This window comes from Pan troglodytes, chromosome 6 (genome assembly GCF_028858775.2).
Source record: "Pan troglodytes isolate AG18354 chromosome 6, NHGRI_mPanTro3-v2.0_pri, whole genome shotgun sequence".
Taxonomy (NCBI): domain Eukaryota; kingdom Metazoa; phylum Chordata; class Mammalia; order Primates; family Hominidae; genus Pan; species Pan troglodytes.
In genome coordinates this window covers 143,628,873-143,651,725 of record NC_072404.2, presented here as the reverse complement: position 1 = coordinate 143,651,725, position 22,853 = coordinate 143,628,873, and the positions used below count along the sequence as shown (strand labels likewise).

Sequence of the window (22,853 nt, the reverse complement as noted above, 5' to 3'; positions counted from 1 at the left end):
CACACATGTCCTGGAGACCACAGTCACATTGCATTCGAGGCTTCCTAATGGAAACATGTTTCCCAGAGAATGTGCATTCTTTGAGTTGGTAGGAGTCTATTTGGTCATTGCTATGCTCCTAGCTCATAGCCTGGTGTCTAGCTCAAAGTTTTTTAAATGAAAATTTTAAACATACAGAAAAGTGTGCAATACTATAGTGAACTACAATATACCCATCACCTAGATTTAATAATTATTATTTTCCATATTTGCTTCATTAATTATTTTGGCAAAAATATTTTAAAGCGTATTGCACACATCATGACATTTTATCCCTACTTTGGTGTTTCCCAAAAAATAAGGAAGAATTTCTGTGTAACTGCAAGACCATTATCACACAATAATAACTCCCTAACATCGTGAAAGCTAGTCTATACAAAATTTCCCCAAATGTCTCCCTCTTCCACTATAGACCTCCTTAAACAAAATAATGAAAAATGAATAAACCACAAATTTTAGTGGATGTTTTCATACCTCCATCAGGACATCAGTGGCAGTATTTGGGAAGTTTCAAAAGGTGGTCTTTATAGCATCTCTTCCTCCAGTCAACAAACACACAGTCTTATATGTTTGTGAGATACATAACACACTATGCCTAAAACTTAGTGGCTTAACCCAAGACTATTTATTTAGCTCATAATTCTGTGGGTCCAGCAATATGGCCTGACTCATGCCTGTGGTGGCTGGCTGGCTATCAGCTAAGATGATGAGGGTAACTGGTCTAGCCTGGGCTTGTTTACATGGTGACAGCTGCTGGATTCCCAAGAGCAGCAAAAGATGGCAAACCCCAATGAGCAAGCACTTTTCAAGTCTCTGCTAACATCCTGTTTCCTGTTTCCTGTTGACCAAAGCAAGTCACATGGTCAAACCCAGAGTAACTGGGAGATTACCCAACCCACCAATAGAGGGAGGCACCACCAGATTGGGACTTTACTGTAATCAGCCCATCACGGGAAAGGGTGCCACACTGAACTTATGACAAGCTTAGCCAGCAGCAAGTATCAGCACAGGCAGCTAAGTGGCTACACAGAGAAAAGGGCAACTCAACAAGGGCAGGAAAGGATACAGAGAGGCCAAGTCAGCCAGAATGGAGCTTTGAGGAGTGAGAGAGAAAATCCTTGCAAAGAAAGGTAACAAGCAGCTGGGTTTTGAAAGGCCTTCGCAGACAGTGGGAGCCATTAAAGTCACCAGAGGAGATTCACGTGGTCGAGTCACCACTTTGGAAGATTCAACTGGCAGAGACATATAGGAAGGATTGCAAGGAATAAAACAAGGATTGCAAGAAATACAGGAAGGATTGCAAGAAATAAAAATCAAGGTGACAAATTATTAAAACTTACTTATTTGCCCATTTTTTCATGCATTCATTCATTGAACCAAGAGGCATACATTGAAGGCATACTGTGCACTGGGTACTATGCTAGATCCTAGAGATTCCAAAATGAGAAAGGTACAGCCCTGGAGCTCAGCAGTGACTCAGGAGCATGAGTGAGGGGTAGTGGGGAGACAGAAAAGACAGATTCAAAATAAATTTTGAAGAAAAGAACACCAACCCTCTTTGCCCTAGGGAAAAAGTGATCATATTTCCATACACTTTCCCATCTACAGCTCAATGCTGCTCGTAGAGACACAGAAGGAGTGGGTGAGACTAAGATGCTTCATGTGGACATGGTTGCTGAGGACACCCAGCTGCTGGTATTCAGCAGTTAACTGGGGCTACAGTCCAGGTAAGGGACCAAGGATAGAGACACAATCCAGGCACGCTCTGCAAGGACACAAAAGATGACTTCTTTTGAAATCAGGGTTGTGGGGACCAGCAGGCTCGGGCCAGTGAAACATTTTATAATCTGCAAGGATTTGAGCAGATCAGTACACAGTGAAGGGTGTGGAAAGGACAGAGTAGAGATGGGAGTTTGCTGGTGTGAAGATCAGAAAGAGCTCGGTGGAAGCCACATGCAATAGAGGGCACATTGGAGCTTAGCAGCTCATATAAGTGTGGGGAAAGAGTCCTGCAAGGGACAAAGCAAGAACAGTGACTTTCCCCTCCCTGTAATTATTTAATTGCCCAAATAATCATGTGCATTGCAGAAAATTAGAAAAGGCAGAGAAGCAAAGCCATGAGAAAAAGTCATCCCTCATCACACCACACTGAGATAACCCCTGTTAATATGTTTGTGCTGATCTGCCCGGACTTGGTAACAGCCTCTTACATCCTCGGTTGGAAGCCAGCCTGGAAACCCTGAAGAAACAAATGACAGCCAAGAGGACGATGGCAACCAGCTCCCCCTCTGGGCGGCATGCTCTTTCTCTCACTTGGTTGGTCTTTCCCATTGGAGCGGAAGGACTCGAGCCATGATCCTTTGTAGAGCTGGACCCTGCCCAGGTACCCAGGGCTGCACAGGCATTTGGAGAGATGTTCTGGAGAAGCAGCAAGAAGCCTTGTGCCCTGCAGAAAGCTGTGATCTGACACATCCTGAGGCGTCCCAAGTCTCCAGCTCTACGTTTGTCCCTAAAGAGGTGTTTTGCCAGACTGCTTGCATAAGCACCTCTAGATAAGCCTCTAGCAGCAAGATTATGGCTCAGTAGGATTCACCACTTGCACCTGCAGCTGGAGTAGGAAAGAAGGCGGGCTTCAGAGCCGAGAATGCAAGCCCCTGGGAAGGCCCTGTGCACTCAGTGCTCTGCCGGGCCCTGGATGGTCCCACGGAAGTGAAAGTCACAATTCATGCCTTCGAGGAATCCATAGTCTTCCAGCAAAAATTTGGAAACAACTCAGAATCACCATGCAAATGTGGCTGTGATAGCAATTGTCTGCCAGGGGGCTGCATGGCATGGTGTCTCCCTGGCTGACCCTGGGGCCGCACTGCCTGGGTTTGAATCCTGGCTCTGCATAGTACTTTGGGTAATCGCTTGTGCTCTCTCTGCCTCCGTTGCTTCATTTGTCACAAAAGCATCACAGGACCCACTTATAGTGTTGTCATGAGAATCGTTTGGATTATTACAAGTAGAGTACTCTGCAAGTGTTCATTATGGATTAGAGCAGGGGCTTTTGAAGCACACGGCATAGTGGAGTTAGTCCGGAAGGCTGCCTGAAGAAGGCGCCTGCTTCGCATGAGCTACGCAGTCCAGCAGGGAAGGAGTCTGAATATGCCTGCTCAGCTGGGTGGAACACAGTGACCAGAAAAATCTATCCATCCTGCTTTTATGCAACCATCGGGCCTGAGGTCTGGTTGTCCCATTATGGCCTGTAATGGAGCCGAGGAGTCAGAGGATCTGTTTGCCCAGGGCCGAGGCAGCTTGTTGCATAACCAGGGTTGCTGTATGGCACTTTGCTGAGGAGGGCATGGCTGAGAAGTGTGTCCCAGCAGCCGGGAGCTCAGGGGGACTCTCCTGGCCTAAGCAGTGCAGCTCCCCAGCACCCACCTCCTACCCACATGTGCCTCAGATGGGAATCATTGTCCTGTGCCAGGAGATATCATTTTCAAAAATAGAGTATCTTTTATTCTGATTAAACAAATAGTGAACATCATAGAAAACATCCAGAAAAGAGAATTAAAATTTCTTATTAATCCACTACCCTGAAATCATGAATGTTTTATATTTTTGATACATGACTTTTCTCTCTCCCTTGTGTCTCTACGTTTGTATATATTTTTTCTATCAGAAATAGTATCATGTAGTACACAGTATTTTGCAAATGCCTTAAGTTTCTTTTCATGTCATTAAATATTCTTCCATGATGTAATTTACAACTCCTGCATTGTGTGAATATGCCATAAATTATTTAGTCAAACTCTATGAATGAAAATTTAGATCATTTTCAATGATTTTTCTCTTTTATAAATAAGGCTCTCATGCATAATTTTATAGATAAATCTCTGCAAATACTCATGCTTATTTCCTTAAGATCATTTCTGAAAGCTGGGTTCACAGGCATGCAAATATTTATGGCCTTGGATGCCCACTGCAAGGGCTCTCGGATGAGACTCTCAGGGATGGCTTCCTTGCTCGATGACCTGAGAAGGCACAGCCTTGCGGGAAGCTGGGCAGAACTCTTCAAGCACCTTGGAGATTCCTCCAGTGCTGAAGTTAAATAGCTGGGACAAAGAAATGTGGGAGGGAGTAGAGTCAGGCAATGTGAAGCCAGGAAGCTTAGATGCCTTTTGGAGAGTCAGGGAACCCAAGGATTACTGGTGGAACCCTGTGAATAATTCCACTGAGGTGAATGAGGTGCCTCAAAGAGGGAGAATCCAGAAAGGACAGACTCTTTTCAGCTCAAAAACCTGCTTGTAGGCCAGGCTGGATGACTCACACCTGCAATCCCAGCACTTTGCGAGGCTGAGGCGGGAGGATTGATTGAGCCCAGGAGTTTAAGACCAGCTTGGGCAATATAGTGAGACGTGGTCTCTAAAAAAAAGAAAATTACCTGAGTATGGTGGCATGAGCCTATGGTTCCAGCTACTTGGGAGAATGAAGTGGGAGGATCGCTTCACCCTGGGACTTTGAGGCTGCAGTGAGCTGTGATCTTGCCATTGCACTCTAGCCTGGGCGACAGAGGGAGACCCTTTCTCAAAACAAACAAACAACACCTGCTTATAACTTTCAAGGGAGCCCTAGGTTTGCCCACACTTTTGGGCTGTGGTCTATCTCTCCCAGTAGGTTGAGCTCCCTGAGGGCAGGAATGTGTCCCTTTTTCATCTCTGCACACCACACAGACAGCCCAGTGATGAAAGATATCTGTTGAGCTGACAGGACAAACTCCGCTCCACCTCACAGCCCCTGCACCTCTTCCTCCTGCATTTTCAGACCAAGGCTCCAGGCATCTTAATACCTGGCTAAGTGTACATTGGAGCATCCTTTCTGGAGGACACTTGGGCAAGGTGCAGCAAAGACCTTAAAACATGCATACCTGTTGACCAGCTATTTCACCCCTCCTAAAAATAATCCAAGATCTCCGGGAACTGCCTCCTGCCTCCTTACATCCTGGACCTTGGCATCCTTGACATTAGGACAAGGGCATCACCTGCCCCGTTACCCATACTCCACTCCTCCTTGATGCATGGTTAAAATACTCCCTCCTCTAGCAAGCCTGCCCCGACTCCCAGCCAGACCTCTTCTCTACTGCGTGTTAGAGTTAGTTACACGCATGACCTGTCTGAACTTCCAAACCTCAATCTATTTGAGGGCAGGTAGGCAGAATCCGTATCTGTTTTATCTTTATCCCTTTCTGCACCTTGCTGAGTGCAAAGCCAATAGCAGGTTCAGAAATTTTAATGAAAGGGCACACTTGGAGAAAGCCTTTCGGTCACACCCAGCAGGGCTGTGAAACTGCATCCTTGGCCTGCTGACAATGACATTAGGAATGAGCTATAGAATTGCACAGTCTTCGTAGCAGCAACAGGATTTTCAACCCCACTTTTCAGAATCACAGTCTAAAATTTAGTGGAGCAAGTGGAGGCTGGAAGGGGTGAGGGGTGTTAGCCAAACACACACAGATGCTCTGGAATACATGTGATCTGATAGTAAGTTCCAGGCTCAGTTCCTGAGCTAACTTCCTTTTTATTTATTTTGTAATACAAATATGAATTCTTTACAATAAGATCTAGCATGCAGAACTTTTGGTTTTTGGCTTGTTTTTTTTTTTTTTTGAGACGGAGTTTTGCCCTTGTCGCCCAGGCTGGAGTGTAATGGAGTGATCTTGGCTCACTGCAACCTCCACCTCCTGGGTTCAAGCGATTCTGCTGCCTCAGCCTCCTGAGTAGCTGGAATTACAGGCACCCGCCACCATGCCTGGCTAATTTTTGTATTTTTAGTAGAGACAAGATTTCACCATGCTGGCCAGGCTGGTCTCGAACTCCCAACCTCACGTGATCCACCCACCTTGGCCTCCCAAACTGCTGGGATTACAGGCGTGAGCCATCATGCCCAGCCGGCTTTTCTTTTAGAAGAGGTCTCTCTCTGTTGCCCAGACTGGAGTGCAGTGGCAAGATCGCAGCTCACTGCCTCTTCGACCTCCCATGCTCTGTCTCTCCTCCCACCTCAGCCTCCCGAATAGCTAGGACCATATGTGTATGTCACCACACTTAGCTAATTAATTAATTAATTAATTTATTTATTTATTTTTGATAGAGACAGGGGGTCTCCCTATGTTGCCCAGGTGTTCTTGAACTCCTGGGCTCAAGCAATGCTCTCACCTTGGCCTGTTAAAGTGCTGAGATTATAGGCGCAAACCTCCGTGCCTGGCCAAAGGCTGTAAATATATGCAGAGTTCCTATGAAACTCCCCTGAGTTTCAGGGAGGATTTAATTAAGTACAATTTGATTCAAAAGAGCCAGCCTCCTGAAACAGGATTTTATGAGAGACGGAAAAGAGCCACTGTCCTGACACTTGTCAAAGACTGGGAGGACAGGCGGGCCCTGGCATCTTCTTTTTCACATCCCCAAAAGCAGCACCTTTCTATTGATAAGAACTGAATTCTTATTGGCAACATAGTTAATTACTAATGGTAAATGTCCACTTTCTGACAAGGAGAACTACTGAGAGAGCTAACGCAGGCCATGCTGGTGGAGGACACCAGCTGCAGTCAACACTGCATGGTGGGTTGCAGCACTCCAATGTTGGAAATGAGAAAATTGAGGCTCAGAGAGGTGAATCAACCTGCTTACACTTACCTAGCAGAGCCCAGACACTAGGCTTAGTCAGTCTTACTGAGAAGTCAGGGTTCTTTCCCCTGTCCCAGTGAGTCTCACTCTGGCTACACATCAGAGGCTCCTGGTGCCCAGGTCTCAGTCCAGCCCAATAAAACTAGAATCGCTGGGCTTTGTGACAGGCATTCAATTTGTTTTGTTTGTTTGTTTGGTTGGTTTTTTTTTTTTTTGAGACTGTGTCTTGTTCTGTTGCCCAGGCTGAAGTACAGCAGCTTGATCACGGCTCACTGTAGCCCCAACCTCCCAGGCTCAGGTGATCCTCCCACCTCAGCCTCCCGTGCCACCACCCTCAGCTAATTTTTTGTAGAGATGGGGTTTTACTATGTTGTCCAGGCTAGTCTTGAACTCCTAGGCTCAAGGGATCCACTCACCTCGGCCTCCCAAAGTGCTGGGATTATAGGCACGAGCCACCACGCCGGGCCAGCATTCATATTTTTAAAAAGCTCTCTCGGTGCTGTAATGAGCAACTAGAGTTGAGAGGCCTTTACCTCTCGGCTTCTGAACTCACAGGGAGCACTGACTGACAGATGTGATAGAGACTCCCACCCGGGAGCTGTTAAGGCAGATGCTGCCCTGGGCACCACCACGCCTCAATTAAGACAGAAACGCTGGGGGTGGGATCTGCACATTCACATATATACTTTAAAGCTCCTCTGGTGATTCTGAAATGCAGCCAGTGTTGAGAATTAGAGCTCAAAGGCTTAAACCAAATTGCTTCTTCAGGCCTTCCCCTTAGGTAGCCAACTAGCCCCCAACCTGACTAGGGCAGTTCCTGGGGTCCCATTTAAGCTGTGGGGAGTGAGGGTGGAGGAGAAAAATAATCAATATTTGACAATCCAGTATGCAAAGATGTCATCAAATGTTCAAAAACAATTCCTGATCTCAAGTCAATTGAGTGGCTCCCAGCAAGTTTGTTGATAAATTTACTTGACATCATCTTCCTTTACAGAAAAAGCAAAATACACTTTAGTCTTTGCTTAGGAAAGTGATTTTTGAAAATGTCATGAATGGGGTCCAGATGAATGAGGTTCACTGTGGAAACAAAGGGGACTTGGCAGACAGGTAGAGAATGGAATCTTACCGTGCATCTATTACACACAGCATCTGTATGCAAAGCGGGCAAGAACTGCTGAAGGGGAAAACAAAAGAAGTTTAACATTCGATGCATAAAGGAGGGCAAGTGAACCCAGGGCAGAGAGCCTGGGAAGGAAGACGGGCTGGGGGCTGGGGAAGCAGGGGAACTGTACAGGATGGATTAAGCCTGTTTCTTCTGGATGATGCCCAGGCTCAGCTATACCAGCTGTGTCTGACCTTGGCAGGGCCTGCATGCCCCTCCTCTCTCCTTCCTCCCTCCCTCCCCTGCCAGTGGTGCTACCTCAGCCTCCCTCCTCCTGAAAGGCCTGGGTATCCTCTCTTTAGGAGAGCACAAGAATTGCTGGGGAACGATAATTACAGACAAAATCTCTCAACTCAGAAAACCTCTTCACAAAGGTAGAAAAGAAAGAAAACAGTTTTATTATTGCACAAGCATTCAACCAGAATGGGACACGCATGCCAGGTGATCTGCGAAGAGATTGCAAAGACAGAAAGGAGTCTTACCTTTTGTCCAGCCAAGCAGTTCCAATCTGTTACATACGTGTTCTCACGTTAAAAAATAACTAGTTTTCAGGGGACTAGTTCTATTTGTCACACATAGTTCATTCTAAAGTCACCTGGTTATTGGAGTGGCCATCTGTGTTTGCTAATTGCCTTTATCCAAAGGAAAAATAAACTTCTTATTTCTTTATGGCAAAAGGTAGTTTTGCAAGTTGGAGCTGAAGTTAGGCTCCTATGCTTCTCTAGAGACTAGAAGATGGGGAGCTATGTTCCTTGATGATTACCTTTCAAAGGGATGATTCCCAGGTCCTTGGAGAAAGACATACCTGGGTCCTAAAGTTGGCAAGAGGCTTATTTAGCTTTTCAAAAGATTTACATACATTTAAAAGAGACAGAGAAAGAACTACTGATTACAGGTTTCCAAAAGTAAGTGCTCTAGGAAAAGGAAGTGAGATGATGGGCTGGGAGAGTCTCTTCTGTTACTTTCTTTTCTTTCTTTCTTTCTTTTTTTTTTTTAGACAGAGTATTGCTGTGTCATTTTGTCATCCAGGCTGGAGTGCAGTTGCCCGATCTCGGCTCACTGCAACCTCCACCTCCCTGGTTCAAGCAATTCCCCTGCCTCAGCCTCCAAGTAGCTGGAATTACAGGCGCACGCCACCATGCCTGGCTAATTTTTTTGTATTTTTGGTAGAGACGGGGTTTCACCATGTTGGTCTTGAACTCTTGACCTCAGGCAATCCGCCCACCTTGGCTTCCCAAAGTGCTGGGATTACAGGCGTGAGCCACCGTGCCCGGCTCTTCTGTTATTTTCAACAGGGAAAATTAAGCCTCTACTTCGGTGGCTGGGTGCAGTGGCTCACGCCTATAATCCCAGCACTTTGGGAGGCCGAGAAGGGTGGATCTCTTGAGGTCAGGAGTTCAAGACCAGCCTGGTCAATATGGTGAAACTCCATCTCTACTAAAAAATACAAAAATTAGCCGGGTGTGGTGGTGCTTGCCAGCTACACGGGAGCCTGAAGCAGGAGAATCTCTTGAACCGAGGAGGCAGAGGTTGCAGTGAACTGAGATCATACCACTGCACTGCAGCCTGGGTGACAGAGCAAGACTCCATCTCCAAAAAAAATAATAATAATTAAAAAATAATTTTAAAAAAGCCTCTAGTTTCTTTGTTTGTTTTAGAGACAGGATCTTGTTCCGTTGCCCAGGCTGAAGTGCAATGGCGTGATCTTGGCTCATTGCAGCCTTGACCTCCTGGGCTCAGGTGATCCTCCTACTTCGGCCTCCCAGCTAGCTGGGACTACAGGCACTTGTCACCATGCTCAGCTAATTTTTAAATTTTCTGTAGAGATGGAGTCTCACTATGTTGACCAGGCTGGTCTCGAACTCCTGAGCTCAAGAGATCCTCCTGTTTTGGCCACCCAAAGTGCTGGGATTACAGGCGTGAGCTACCACACCTGACTGTAAACCTCTTATTTTTAATGTGAATTTATCCTTACCGAATTGAGCTTTGGCTTTCATGGGGAGGGGAATGAATATTTGGTCCCAGCAGTGGGTGTCAGCTCATGACATGAGAAAATCGAAGGAGTAGCCAGCCTTAAACTGGATTTGATCTTGCAACCTTAGGAGGGAACTGGGATGGTACAAGGGTGGAGCAAGCGCCTTTAGGAGCCTCCAGGGCTTGGGTAGTTTCTGAATTTGACTGGGATGTTAGTAACGGAGGTGGTCCCTCCAACCACAGAGCTCCTGACCCCTCCCCCTTCCTGCTCTTCTGGATCTCATCCCACATCCTGTGTCCCTCTTATCCCACACCTAACACTCGGTGTCATATTTGAGCTCTCTGTAGGGGAGGAAGGCTGTTGGGGGTGCTGGACTGGTGTGGGTCCTGGGCTGTGGCTTCTTCCTTCCCTCCTCTCGGCAGCACAGCTCACAGCTTCTGCTCTACTCCAAGTAGACTCTAACCCACTGGAAACTGCAGCCAGTTCTGCAGAAAGTTCAAATCTTTAGGGACTTCATAAATTAGCCTTTACTGCTAAGTTTTCTGGAAAAAAAAAAAGAGACAGAGAGAGAATTGGGGAGTGGGGGCAGGGGGAGGGGTTGCAAAGCACAGCACAATCACTGCTTCCTCTTCCCAAACTCTGAGTGTCCACATTGCAACCAATGAGAAGCACCATCAGGAAGGGGCCATGGGGGTGGCAGAGTTGGTGCAGGGGATGCTGACTGGCCAAGAGGCACTGGATGACCCTGGGCAGAGCAGGAGTGCGGGCGGGAGGGATAGTGCTGAGGTACTGTGACAGCATTTGCTTTGTGTTAGCACAGTCTGAGCAGCACCTTGAATTTTTCGTTTGTAAGCATGTGCGGTGTGTGCCTTTCTATGTTTATGTTAGGGAATTCAGAGCAGGCTCCTGCATTTCTGCTCATGTGTGTATCTCTGAGGATGTTTTGCTGTTGCCAGTTGTCATCAGGCCTTCAGCTAATTGGATGGAGCCCACCCACATGGTGGAGGGTAATCTGCTTTACTCAAAGCCCACCGGTTTAAATGTTAATCTCATCCAAAACACTCTCACAGAAACACCCAGAATAGTGTTTGGCCAGCTATCTGGTACTGTGGCCCAGCCAGTTTGATATAAAATTAACCACCACAGTAAGGGATGTAGGGAAGGGGAGGCAAATTGTTGAGTCCCAAACACTATTTCAGCTGTCCCAGCTCCCTTCATAATGAAACAGGAGTAAAATGGAGCAATGGGTGGATGGGAGGATGGAGATGGATGGGCAGATAAGTGGATGGGAGGATGGATGGATAGGAGGATGGGTGGATGAGAGGATGAACCGATGGATGGATGGATGGGGGGATGGGGGGATGGATGGAAGGATGGATGGATAGAAGGATGGATGGATAGGAGGATGGAGATGGATGGAAGGATGGAGATGGATGGGAGGATGGATGAATAGGAGGATGGATGAATGGTAGGATGAATGGGTGGGAGGATGGATGGATGAAAAGATGGATGGATGGGAGGATGGATGGATGGGAAGATGGATGGATGAAAGAATGAATGGATGGGAGGATGGATGGATGGATGAATGGGAGGATGGAAGGATGGAAGGATGGACAATAGGAGGATGGAAGGATGGATGGATGGGAGGATGGATGGGTGGATGGGAGGATGGAGATGGATGGGAGGAAGAATGAATGGGAGGGTGGATGGATGGGAGGATGGAGATGGGTGGGAAGATGGATGAAGAGGAGGATGAATGAATGAGAGGATGAATGGATGGGAGGATGAATGGATGGGAGGATGGATGATGGAAGGATGGATGGATGGGAGGATGGACTGATGGAAGGATGGATGATGGGAGGATGGATGGATGGAAGGATGGATGGATTCCGGGAAGATGGATAGAAGAACATAGACAGATGGGTGGATGGGGCGGTGTCTATGTAGATAATAGACAGGGATAGACAGACACTAGTACTGGCAACTTTTCAGACACTATGAGATGGAAATTTTCAAAAATACAAAATTGGAGACTGACAGAGCAGAAAGGCCAACTGACCCAACTCTAAATTTCCACATGAGGAATTTACACCCAGAGAAGAGTGACTTCCTCAAGCTCACACATGGGTTAATAGCAGAGGTTCTATTACCTCCTGGCCTGGTTACTGAGATTGGCATAGGAATGAGGTATGTACACACCAGATCAAGTGAGGCTAAACTGCAGGAGCAAACTACCTCTGAAATCTCAGAGGCCTTGCACCTCCCAGGCTTCTTGCATGCTTACACAATGCGCCCAAGTCAGCTTGGAGGAAGAGCTCTATTCCACATCCCGCCCTGACACCTCAGCATGTGGCCCGAGTTGGCATGTTGGGTGCCAGCTCCTACATGCATCAGCCCAGAAGCAGCATCAGTCACTTTTCTATCAGCCACATGGCCCCTAACTAATGGAAGAGGGTCAGAAAAGTGGGTGGGTACATGGATATTTGATGAGAAATGAAAGTTTCCACAAAAGAGTAGTTTTTCATCTCTTTGCGGGTCCCCAGTGTTTCCTTTTCTACATTTTTTAACCAAACAAGTTGCCCCAGGATATCTCCAAAACCCAAGGGTCTCCTCTGAGCTCTTGGAACCTCCAAGGAGTCTAATTTGACTTTGCACAGAATGCCTCCACCTTTCACTACTGTAGAATTTGGTGTGCTTTTTTGTATGTGAAGGCTAAACCATTTACTGACATTTTCACCTAAAGCACAGCAGCATCACCCCAGGGACACACTGTGTTTGGTCTCTCTCTCACTGCTACTCACTCACCTTTAGGACATTGGCTGTCCAATTTTCAGGCTTTTAAAACTTGTTCCTCCTAGAATGTGGTTTGTTAATAAGTATTGATCAAGCATTATGATAGTTACAAAAACCTTATAGGTTTGCATCGCTAGAACCCCCACAAACTGTTTATTTCCTTTGAGTCTCCTTGCCTGTACTTGAAATAAGCTGCCACATGGAGTCAGGCGGGTTTGAATTGCTTGGCTCCCCAGTGGTGTTAGTAATGAAAGCATTCTTTTCTAACGGCATTGGTGTTCTCTTTTTTTTTTGTTTTGAGATGGGGTCTCACTCTGTCGCCTTGGCTTGAGAGCAGTGGTGTGATCAAGGCTCATGGTAGCCTGAACCTCCCAGGCTCAAGCAGTCTTCCCACCTCAGCCTCCCATGTAGCTGAGACTACAGGTGTGTGCCACCATGCCTGGCTAATTTTTGTATTTTTGTACAGACGCAGTTCCACCATGTTGGCTAGGCTGTCCTCAAACTCCTGAGCTCAAGCAATCCACCTGCCTCAGCCTCCCAAAGTGCTGGGATTACAGGCATGAGCCACCACATCTGGCTAATGTTATTTAAATACATTTAAATAGAGCTTTTTATTAAAATAACAAAAAACAAAGAATAACAAATATTAATTTAAAATAGGATATACAGTTGAAGTTAGACCTAAAGAAATACAAACACCTAGGCATAAGCCAGTATCCTCATTACTTGTGTTGTCATTCTTTATTTGGTTTAATTCTTAGGCTCATGTAGAATTAATTGAGTCTTACATTTCTTAGGTGTGTTTCAAATCTGGTCAGATTTGTCAAGAGTCCTGGTCTCCAGCTTTGATCTTCAACTTCTTTCTTTCTTTTTTTTTCTTTTCTTTTCTTTTTTTTTTTTTTTTTTTTTTGAGATGGAGTCTCGCTCTTGTTGCCTAGGCTGGAGTGCAATGGCGCCATCTCAGCTCACTGCAACCTCCACCTCCCAAGTTCAAGTGATTCTCCTGCCTTAGCTTCCTGAGTAGCTGGGATTACAGGTGCGTGCCACCACGCCCGGCTAATTTTTGTATTTTTAGTAGAGATGGGGTTTTGCTATGTTGGCCAGGCTGGTCTCGAACTTCTACCTCAGGTGATCTGTCCACCTCGGCCTCCCAAAGTGCTGGGATTACAGGCATGAGCCACCATGCCCAGCGGGATCTTCAATTTCTAATAAAGAATTCCCTCCTGACTTCTTACAGTTTTCCCCAAGAAGGCTTTGGTTTCTTCTGGGCATCTTTATCTCCATCCTGCTTTGGGTCCTGCAGATAGAAAGAGAGTAAATAGGGAGTAAATAGAGTAACATGTGATGTTTCCAGAATGTTAGAAACTCGTGAGTGCCCTTTTTCTGAATCAGCAGAGGATTTTCCTTACCTGAATTCATTTCTGAGCCTCAGCTCTCTGCTGAGTACATTCTCGCAAATCTCCACAGAAAGGCCCCTTACCACCAGGTCTCTGAAAAGGTTAGATTGCAAGCCAACCCTTGATTTTGCCTGACTCTGCAAACCCTGCTCTTTTGTACCTACGAAGCAGGCCATTCCAGAACATGACTTTTTTTTCTTTTTGATTCCTTTTTTTTTTTTTTTTGATAGGGTCTTCCTCTGTCACCCTGGCTGGAGTGCAGTGGCACGATCTCGGCTCATTACAACCTCTACTCCCAGAGTTCAAGTGGTTCTCGTGCCTCAGCCTCCTGAGTAGCTGGGATTACAGGTGCACGCACCATGACTGACTAATTTTTTTTTGGTGTTTTTAGTAGAGACAGGGTTTTGTCATGTTGGCCAGGCTGGTCTTGAACTGACCCCAGGTGATCCACCCACCTCAATCTCGCAAAGTGCTGGGATTACAGGCATGAGCCACCGTGCATGGCCCAGAACATGACTTTTAAAGTTATTTTAATCAGAAGGTGACACAGAGACACAAAGTGACTTCTACTGAAGCCTCCCTGTGTGCTCAGCAGGATCCCAGGGGATAGTAAAATAGAAAAGTGTCAAAAGAGCTTTCAGTCACTGCAGGCAGAAGTTCCTGGAGAGCTGGGTCCACAGCTCCATGGCCCAAATGTCACAGAGCTGACTCAATGAGATGAACTCCCAGCATCATGGGGTTCATTATTCCTGGGCTCAGACCACTTGTGAGCCACACCGTTTCCTGTGGTTTAAGCACATGCTGCAAGTCTGAAGTCTCCTGCCAAGAGTCAGGGCTGGTGTCCATTTCTACCATCTCACCAGGTCACCAAGTGCTCTTGCTCAAGTGCAGGAAGAGAGTTGGAGCTCGGTAAAGCCACAGAGCCTAAGCCTCCATCAGCCCATGTGGCAAGGAGGATGGGAGAATCAGGAAGGGCCACACTGCTGGGTTGTGCTGTGTTCTGGCAGGGAGTCATTCTTGGGGGAGTTCAGGCTGTTGAATCCTGGTTATTTGCGAAGGGCTTGGAGAAGCCTTTGGCATGAATGGAGCTCTCCTCCTTAATAAGGCTGAACCAAATTGGTTAATAAAGTTACCCAATGCTGTTTCTACCAACAGTGTCCAAATTATGCCTCAATTCTGTGGCCACAGCTGCCCTGGGGGGTGGCGTGAAAGCTGCTTTAGGAACTGCAGATGTAGAAATCGTTACCATGTATTGAGTGCCTGCTGAAAGCCAGGCTCTCTGTGAAGCTTTTACTTGATTATCTTATTTAAGACACACAGTATTCTCCATGAAGAGCATGTTCTGTGAGGGAACAACCAAAGGGAGAAAAATTCAACAGGGGGAAGGTCTTGGTCCCAGGAGGAACTGTCCTAGTGAGGTGACCTGCTCCCCACAGTGCAGGTCACCTGGAGAGGAATGACCCTGCCCTCTCAGGCACCCTCCCCATCCCCCGATGCCTCCTCCACCCACCCAGTGCTAGGGCAAGCAGAGCCATCTCTAAGCCAGGCTGTCCCCAGGCCTGCTTCGCTTCAGAAGAGAGTGCTCACTGAGCACTGTGCCACGTGCTTATCCTTCCATGATCTTGTTTTATCATCAACATAATCTTATAAGGGAGAATATTTTTGCCTCCATTTTACAGATGAGGACACTGAGGCATAAAGGGGACAAAGGCTTGCTCATGATTCTGCAGCTAAATGCTGGCAGAGCTAAGTTCTACACACGTTCAATCTGACTGTCACCCCCTAAGGTAACCTGCCAAGTTCTGAGTCAGTCTCCATGGCCCCACCCCTTGGTGTCACAGTTGGGTGACTAGGCACATTGAGAATCTCAGGCAGGGTTAGGAGAGCCTGAAGAATTGTGGAGGAAGGTCAATTACCCTGTAAAACTGATCAATCAACAGATAAGAACAGAAATAAGCAATCTGGATTGCAGATGGTATTAGCCGGCTAGGACGGCCATAACAGAATACCACAGATGAGCTGGCTTAAACAACAGAAATTTACATCCTCACAGTTTTGGGGCTAAGAATCCAAGATCAAGGTGCCCACAGACTTAGTTTCTGGTGAGGCCTCTCTCTTTGGCTTGCAGACATAACCTTCTCATTGTGTCCTCATGTGGCCTTTTCTCTATGCATGCTCATCCCCAGTGTGTCTCTGTGTGTCCACATTTCCTCTTTTATAGGGACATCAGTCAGATTGGATTGGTGCCCCACCTCATTTAACCTTAATCACCTCCTTAAAGATCCTATCTCCAAACACAGTTACATTGGTGATTAGGAATTCAATGTATGAATTTTAGGGGACACGGTTGAGCTCGTAACAGATTATTCAAAGCTCTTTTTCCCTCCTGCAGCAGCCCCCACAGCAGTGGGCACAGTCAGCAGCAATTCGGGTGTCAGCCCCTCTCTGCAAGGATTGGGGGCCAGATGCTCCCTCCCTGGAGCCACATCAACGACAGACCACTGCTCTACTGAGAATTCAATAAAGACTTTTTACAGAACATTACTACAGCTCTTTTTACAGACTCCTACAGTGCTATACAACCCAACATTTACATGTAATTTTCACTTCAGCAAGATCTTTTAAATTTAAAATCTCAGCACAGTCACTGAAGCCACAACTCCCTATCTAATCAAAGTTTCTATCAATGTTAAAAGTTGGTTGTTGATTTTTTTTTTTGAGTCCTCAAAGCTGTCTGTGATTCCAGAGAGCTATGTTCTTCCCATATACAAAACTGTTCCCCTGATCCCATATCTGGAATAGTTTTTCCAATGAAAGAATGGTTTTGCGAGAAGACACACATGCCTTGGTAAACTAGCTCTCACAAAGAAGGAGGAGGAGGGGAGGAGGAAGAGAAACCCTGATTTGTAGGGGTTTACCAATTTCCATGGTATAAATACTTGCACCACGATAGATTTCAAGCTACTAATGATTTTAAAAATTGGCTTACAAAGCTCCAGAATATTTTACACCTGGCTCTCACAAGCCACTATAAGTCTGCTCCTGCACGTCACTGCTTGTGTCTCTCATGGTCACAAAAGCCCATTTTATAGATTTTAATCTGGGTCAGGGGTAAAATCTGTGATCTTGATCAAAATGAAGTCAACTAGCCCCACCAGGACTCAATCTCACCATCCGGTTTCCATTCTCGCCATGCTTTAAACCCTGAGCACAGGGTTTAAAGCTGTGCTGGGAAGCAGGAGGAGACAAAGGACCCCTCAATCCCCTGCTGCCTCGAGGATATTCTCTTTCTCTCCCTTCCTCTGTAGTTCACTCTCCAGCTCATTCCCAGGTCCCGGGTGAGCTACCTGAAGTGGTCATGATAATACTAATAAGCTGATTTCAGAGAAGAGTTTAGTTCATTGCACCTTTGGGAAAGACCTCGGCTGGTGCTTTCCTAGGATAACAAGCTTCAGTGAAACTAACAGGGACCTGAGCACAGGTCACAAATCCATGTTCATCTAATACATGCTTCTGGTAAACCTCCCCAATTTAGAAGGACCACACATTTGCTGGAAATCAGAGTCACCCCACTGGCCATGGGCATTTTCATGGGGTCTTGGTCTGCGTGGAAAAGTGAAAAGTCAGTGAAGAGCAAATCCGGGTTGGATTGGTGGCAGGTGGAACAGCTGCCCAAGCATGCAGTGCTTTGTCTGGAATGGAACATCTCTATTTTTCATTCACCAAAGGTTGTGGGGGCTTCAACAAGTGCTTCCAGCCTGACTTCCTGCTGATGACAGGTGGTCAAGGTGATGTTCAAGTTCTCCTTGGGTCCTCAGTGACTGTCTGCACTCCATGTGTGTGAAAACGTGCAAGGAACTTTCATCCCAGAGGCAGAACTGAGGCGTTCCAAGGGGGCAGGCCATTGAATGTTCAGAATTCCAAGTTCATGGCTAGGATGTGGTATTTAAGAGGCAAACGATGATCTGGGAGCAGACCTTGGAGAAAACTGGGATTGGAGGAGATATACTCTACCAAATTAAATATAAGTGGGAACTGCAGCAGGCATCTGACCTGGAACAGGAGGTTTCCAGAGCAGCTGGCATGGTGAAGGAAGGACACACAGAATTGGAATTCCCCCACCCCGTCCTCTGACTGCTCTTGTTCCTCCATCAGGCAAGACTTGCTGGGAAGCAGGAGGAGACAAAGGACCCCTCAATCCCCTGCTGCCTCGAGGATATTCTCTTTCTCTCCCTTCCTCTGTAGTTCACTCTCCAGCTCATTCCCAAGTCCTGGGTGAGCTAGCTGAAGTGGTCATGATAATACTAATAAGCTGATTTCAGAGAAGAGTTTAGTTCATTGCGCCTTTGGGAAAGACCTGGGCTGGCGCTTTGCTAGGATAACAAGCTTCAGTGAAACTAACAGGGACACTAACTCACTCCACTGCTATATTCTTATTTTATATGCTGAAGGTGTCAATAGTCACTACCATAAGTAGAATCTGCTTTTCCTCTGGCAGTGGAAAGGCTAAATTGTAAATGGTGTCTTCAGGCCTTCTCTCCCTTCTAGGACTTTTCTGAGTTCAGGGGAGGGTGGACACAGATGGCTTCAAACCTTCCCCTACCCTTGGGGTCCCTGGTCAGTGTTCTCCATAGTGTATGACGGCATTGGAAACATCAGTAATGACTATCCTTTCTCTTACACCCATACCCCCTCTTTACTCATAGTATTATTTTGAGGAATACATGAAATTATAATCATTGTAACTGAGCATCTACTATGTGCCAAATCCTGTGCTAGATATTTTTAAATATTATTTCCGAACCTAATAAAAACATCGTGCCATTTTATAGATGAAGAAACTGAGACTCAAAGAAGCTAACAGATTTGCTCACAGTCAGTGAGTGTTTAGGTTTTAGCTCATGTCTTTTAATCTCTATTTTTTAAATTGTTATTTTATTTTTTTAAAAAGTAAAATAAAATGGAGTCTCACTATGTTGCCCAGGCTGGTCTCAAACTCCCAGGCTCAAACCATCCTCCCACCTTGGCCTCCCAAAATTCTGGGATTACAGGCGTGAGACATCGTGCCCAGCATTTTAAACTCTAAGGCTCACATTTTTCTACTACACTACCATGTTATATAAAACATGGCATCAGACAGCACAAAATTAGGTTGTGCTGCAGTTACAGGCAGCCTGAAAATCTTGGTGGCTTACAACAACAAAGTTTTACTCCATCCTCACGTGCAATGCATGATACACACGCCTCACGTCTCATCTCGGAGCTCGGTTTCCTAGTATTCCAGGATTCCGGCTGGTGATGGAAGAGCCACCAGACTGTTGCCAGTTCCCATGCTAGAGGGAGAGGGAGCTCTGGAGGGTCTAAAACTATCAGCGAAATGCCCTGGCATTCAGTTGGCACATGTCACTTCTACCCACAACCCATTGGCCAGAATTTTACATTACTTTTCCAAACCACAAGAGGGAAGTGTAATCCCCCTGGACAGCTGAGAATAAAAAGTACATGGCAAGCAACACTAAAACCTGCCACGAGTGTCTGGCACTGGGCTTGGCCCCTACATGATTAATAAATGCTATTTCACGCTCCCTTTCCTTCCCCAGCTATGAACAGATTATGGTGAAATCATTCATTTTGGACCAAGAGACAGGCATAATGAACAGGCCCTCCATTCTGTACTCTTCCTGGTTTGCACCTGCGTCATAGGATGCTGGCTCAGATTTCTCCAGGGCCTGAGTCTCCAGTGCCTTGATGTCCGACCATGTCTCAGGGGTTTCCATCAGTCATTCTCAAGTGCTATGTTGCAGATGATAAATGACGTTCACATGCACAACACATGACACCCTCCCATGGGCATCCAACAGGGTCAGGGCTACAGGCAGTCTCTGTCTGGCAGCTGTAACTCCACCACTTCTTCCTTTCAGGGAGGCATATTGGAATGCAACTAAGCAGCAGGGGCATTACTATAGGACCATATTGAATCTGTTCTAATTGATTTTTAAAAAGTCATCAACGATTTGAGAACTTCAACAGTTCATTATCCATAGCCAACTGCCTAGGACACACCTCCTAAGTGCTCCAGGCATACAGCATGTCAGGATACCACCATTGAAGAAGCACTGGTCAAGAAGAAGCCGGAGCAACCAGTTGTAAAATGAAAAGTAGTGCCAATTTGTCCACAGCGTGCCAAAGAATTGATTGGAAGAACATTTTGTCCATACTCACTGAATTAGCTAGTTGTCTTGGCACTGTGTAGACACAGCCTGAGTATTAAGAATGTGAGCATAGTATCAATCATCAAACCACAGAATGTTAGACTGGAAGGAATCTCCAGAGATATTTTTCATACATTCCCCTCATGTCACAGATGAGGAAACTAAGGAACAGGCAGGCTAAAAGATTTGCTTAAGGACATGTAGCACATGTCCTTAAGCACAATTGTCAACTGTTGTTTTAGAAAAGAGGTTAATGTGGGCACATCTTCACTCACTGCATTTTTAACATTTTCTTTAGCTATTTCAGAATCAAGATGCCCACTGAATGTCATTGCGTACTTTTTCTAAAAGTAGACAAGAATTTGAGAAACACCCCGTGATGCAATGGTTCATTGCTTAAACTTGCTGCTGACTCATTTGCCCTCCACCATTTTTTTCCCAACTTCTCTCTTGGCATCCGGCACTTCCACTGGCTCTTTTCTCCAGCTTGTCCCATTCTCCTGGTCTGGGCTGGGCAACAGGATGCAGTGACGTCATGTTCGCGCGTCCTCATTGGGTGGTGGGCGGGGCTCAGAGGTGAGGTCCCTTGGTGAATCGCCCTGGGCGCCTGAGTAGGCCTCCTGGCCTCCAGGCTGAAGCAAGCCACCTGCTGCCCAAAGGGCAGACTGTTCTGGGCCAAAAGGAGTCTGTGGAACAAGGACGCCAAGATGTTCATGCTTTATCGTTTTCCTTTTTGGGATACGGTCTCACTCTCTTGCCCAGGCTGAAGTGCAGTGGTGTGATCATGGCTCACTGCAGCCTCGTTCTCCTGGGCTCAAGAGATCCTCCCACTTCAGCCTCCTGAGTAGCTGGGACTACAAGTGTGCACCACCATGCTTGGCTAATTTTTAATTTTTTTTTTGTTGTTGATACAGGGTCTCCCTATGTTGCCCAGGCTGGTCTTAAACTCCTGGCCTCAAGCAGTCCTCCTGCCTCAGCCTCCCAGAGTGCTGGGATTACAGGCAAGAAACTCACACCCAACCAGGTTTCATCTTTTTGATAAAGGACAAATGCCCCCCTCCAAACAAACAACTCCTGTAGGTCACACTTCAAGCGTTTGCTGGGGGAGAAATCCCATCCAAAAATAGTCTTTCTGTTGGAAAGAAAGAAAGGAATAGTGGCTCACTCCTGTAATCCCAGCACTTTGGGAGGCCAAGGCAGGAGGATTGCTTGAACCCAGGAGTTTGAACCAGCCTGGGCAACATAGCAAGATCCCTTCTCTACAAAAAAATTTAAAAATTAGCCGGGTGTGGTGGTGTGTGCCTGTGGTCCCTGCTATGGGGAGGCTGAGGCAGGAGGATTGCTTGAGCCTCGGAAGTGGAGGCTGCAGTGAGCTGTGATTGCACCACTGCACTCCAGCCTGGGTGACAGAGTGAGACCCTATCTCAAAAAAACCCTAAAAAACAAACAAAAAACACAAAAATAGTCTTTGGGTCAGGGCCCTCCCTACTCTCGCTTAACTGTGAATTGCGCTTTTTCATTCGCTTCAGGTTCCTGCCTCTTGAAATGTCTTTGGTTTGAGCTAGGCAACTTTGTGGTGGTCCCTTGAATCCCTATCCCCCTCCTTATCCCCCCATCCCCTTTTCTCAAGTCAACTTCAGAGGCCTTGGAGGCTCCTGCTTCAGGGCCTGTGAGGGAAGGAATTCCAGACAACTTCTGTATAGTCCTGGGGCTGAGGAATCGGCTCAGTGGCCAAGATATAGGCTCTCCACTGTCACTGCCCAGTCTAGGATTTTGGCAGCTCTCCCAACCCCACAGGCCCAGATGCAGGAGGAATCTTTGGCATGGACAGAGAGCTCTTAGGCCTGGGGCCAAAAGTCAGCCCTTTACCCCAGATGAACACATGGGGCTGCCCCTCCTCTGCACAGAGTACCTCTTTCCCTCACCCCTAGGTTTACACAGCTTAGAGAAGTGTCTGGAGTCTGGTGGGTTTGGGGAGCAGGGAAGATGGAGCCACAGAGTAATGTCCTGGGACAACTCCCCCTTGACCCCCAACAAATAAGAGGGGGAGGAAAAGACCTATAGCTTAAGAGTGGATTCTGGGTCACACTGGTTACCCCTCTTTCCTGGGTTTGATGCATCATTTAAAAGATGCTATGGAAAGTCTTGTCCTTCCAGTTCTTTCTTGTTGGCTTTGGTACAAAGCTACAAACACAGACACACACACACATACACACACATACCCGACTCCATCCTGTAACACACATACCAGTCATTTCTTCTTGGCCACTAGGTCAGATTCTGGAAAACCCTAGTTGTAGAAGAATTTATGGCTAAAGAATTTAAGACTTTAAGGGAAAGTAGAATTGGAGAACAAAGGTCAGGAACGAACTAGAGAAAATCCTTATAATTGGTTTTGCATTCAGAAGAGAGCCCAATCCAAGAGCACACTGAATAAATAACATTTTCGGTTGTTTTGTCTGCTGCTGGCACAAGCGTGAACTGGCTCAGCCAAGCTAGCGAGTAAATTGACAGCGTGTCTAATAACTGGAACGCATCTTCCCTGCGGCCCAGCAACACCACTTGTAGGGGTCTACTCTACAGAAGCATGTTCAAGGATGTCCACTGCAGAAT

The 22,853-nt window shown here is 46.5% G+C and overlaps 1 long non-coding RNA gene across 5 annotated transcripts in view; it reads right to left on the bottom strand.

Annotated features, from left to right (window-relative positions):
* Positions 1 to 13,211: 13,211 nt before the first annotated feature.
* The window catches only part of LOC134810570 (uncharacterized), a 57,569-nt gene continuing 47,927 nt past the window's right edge, over positions 13,212 to 22,853 (bottom strand). For 4 of the 5 annotated variants that reach the window (XR_010158989.1, XR_010158986.1, XR_010158988.1 and 1 more), the window contains one exon: positions 13,212 to 13,928. This is a non-coding gene — a long non-coding RNA (uncharacterized LOC134810570). Of the gene's footprint in view, positions 20,927 to 22,853 lie in introns of all 5 variants that reach the window. The other variant, XR_010158990.1, reaches the window with a different exon arrangement.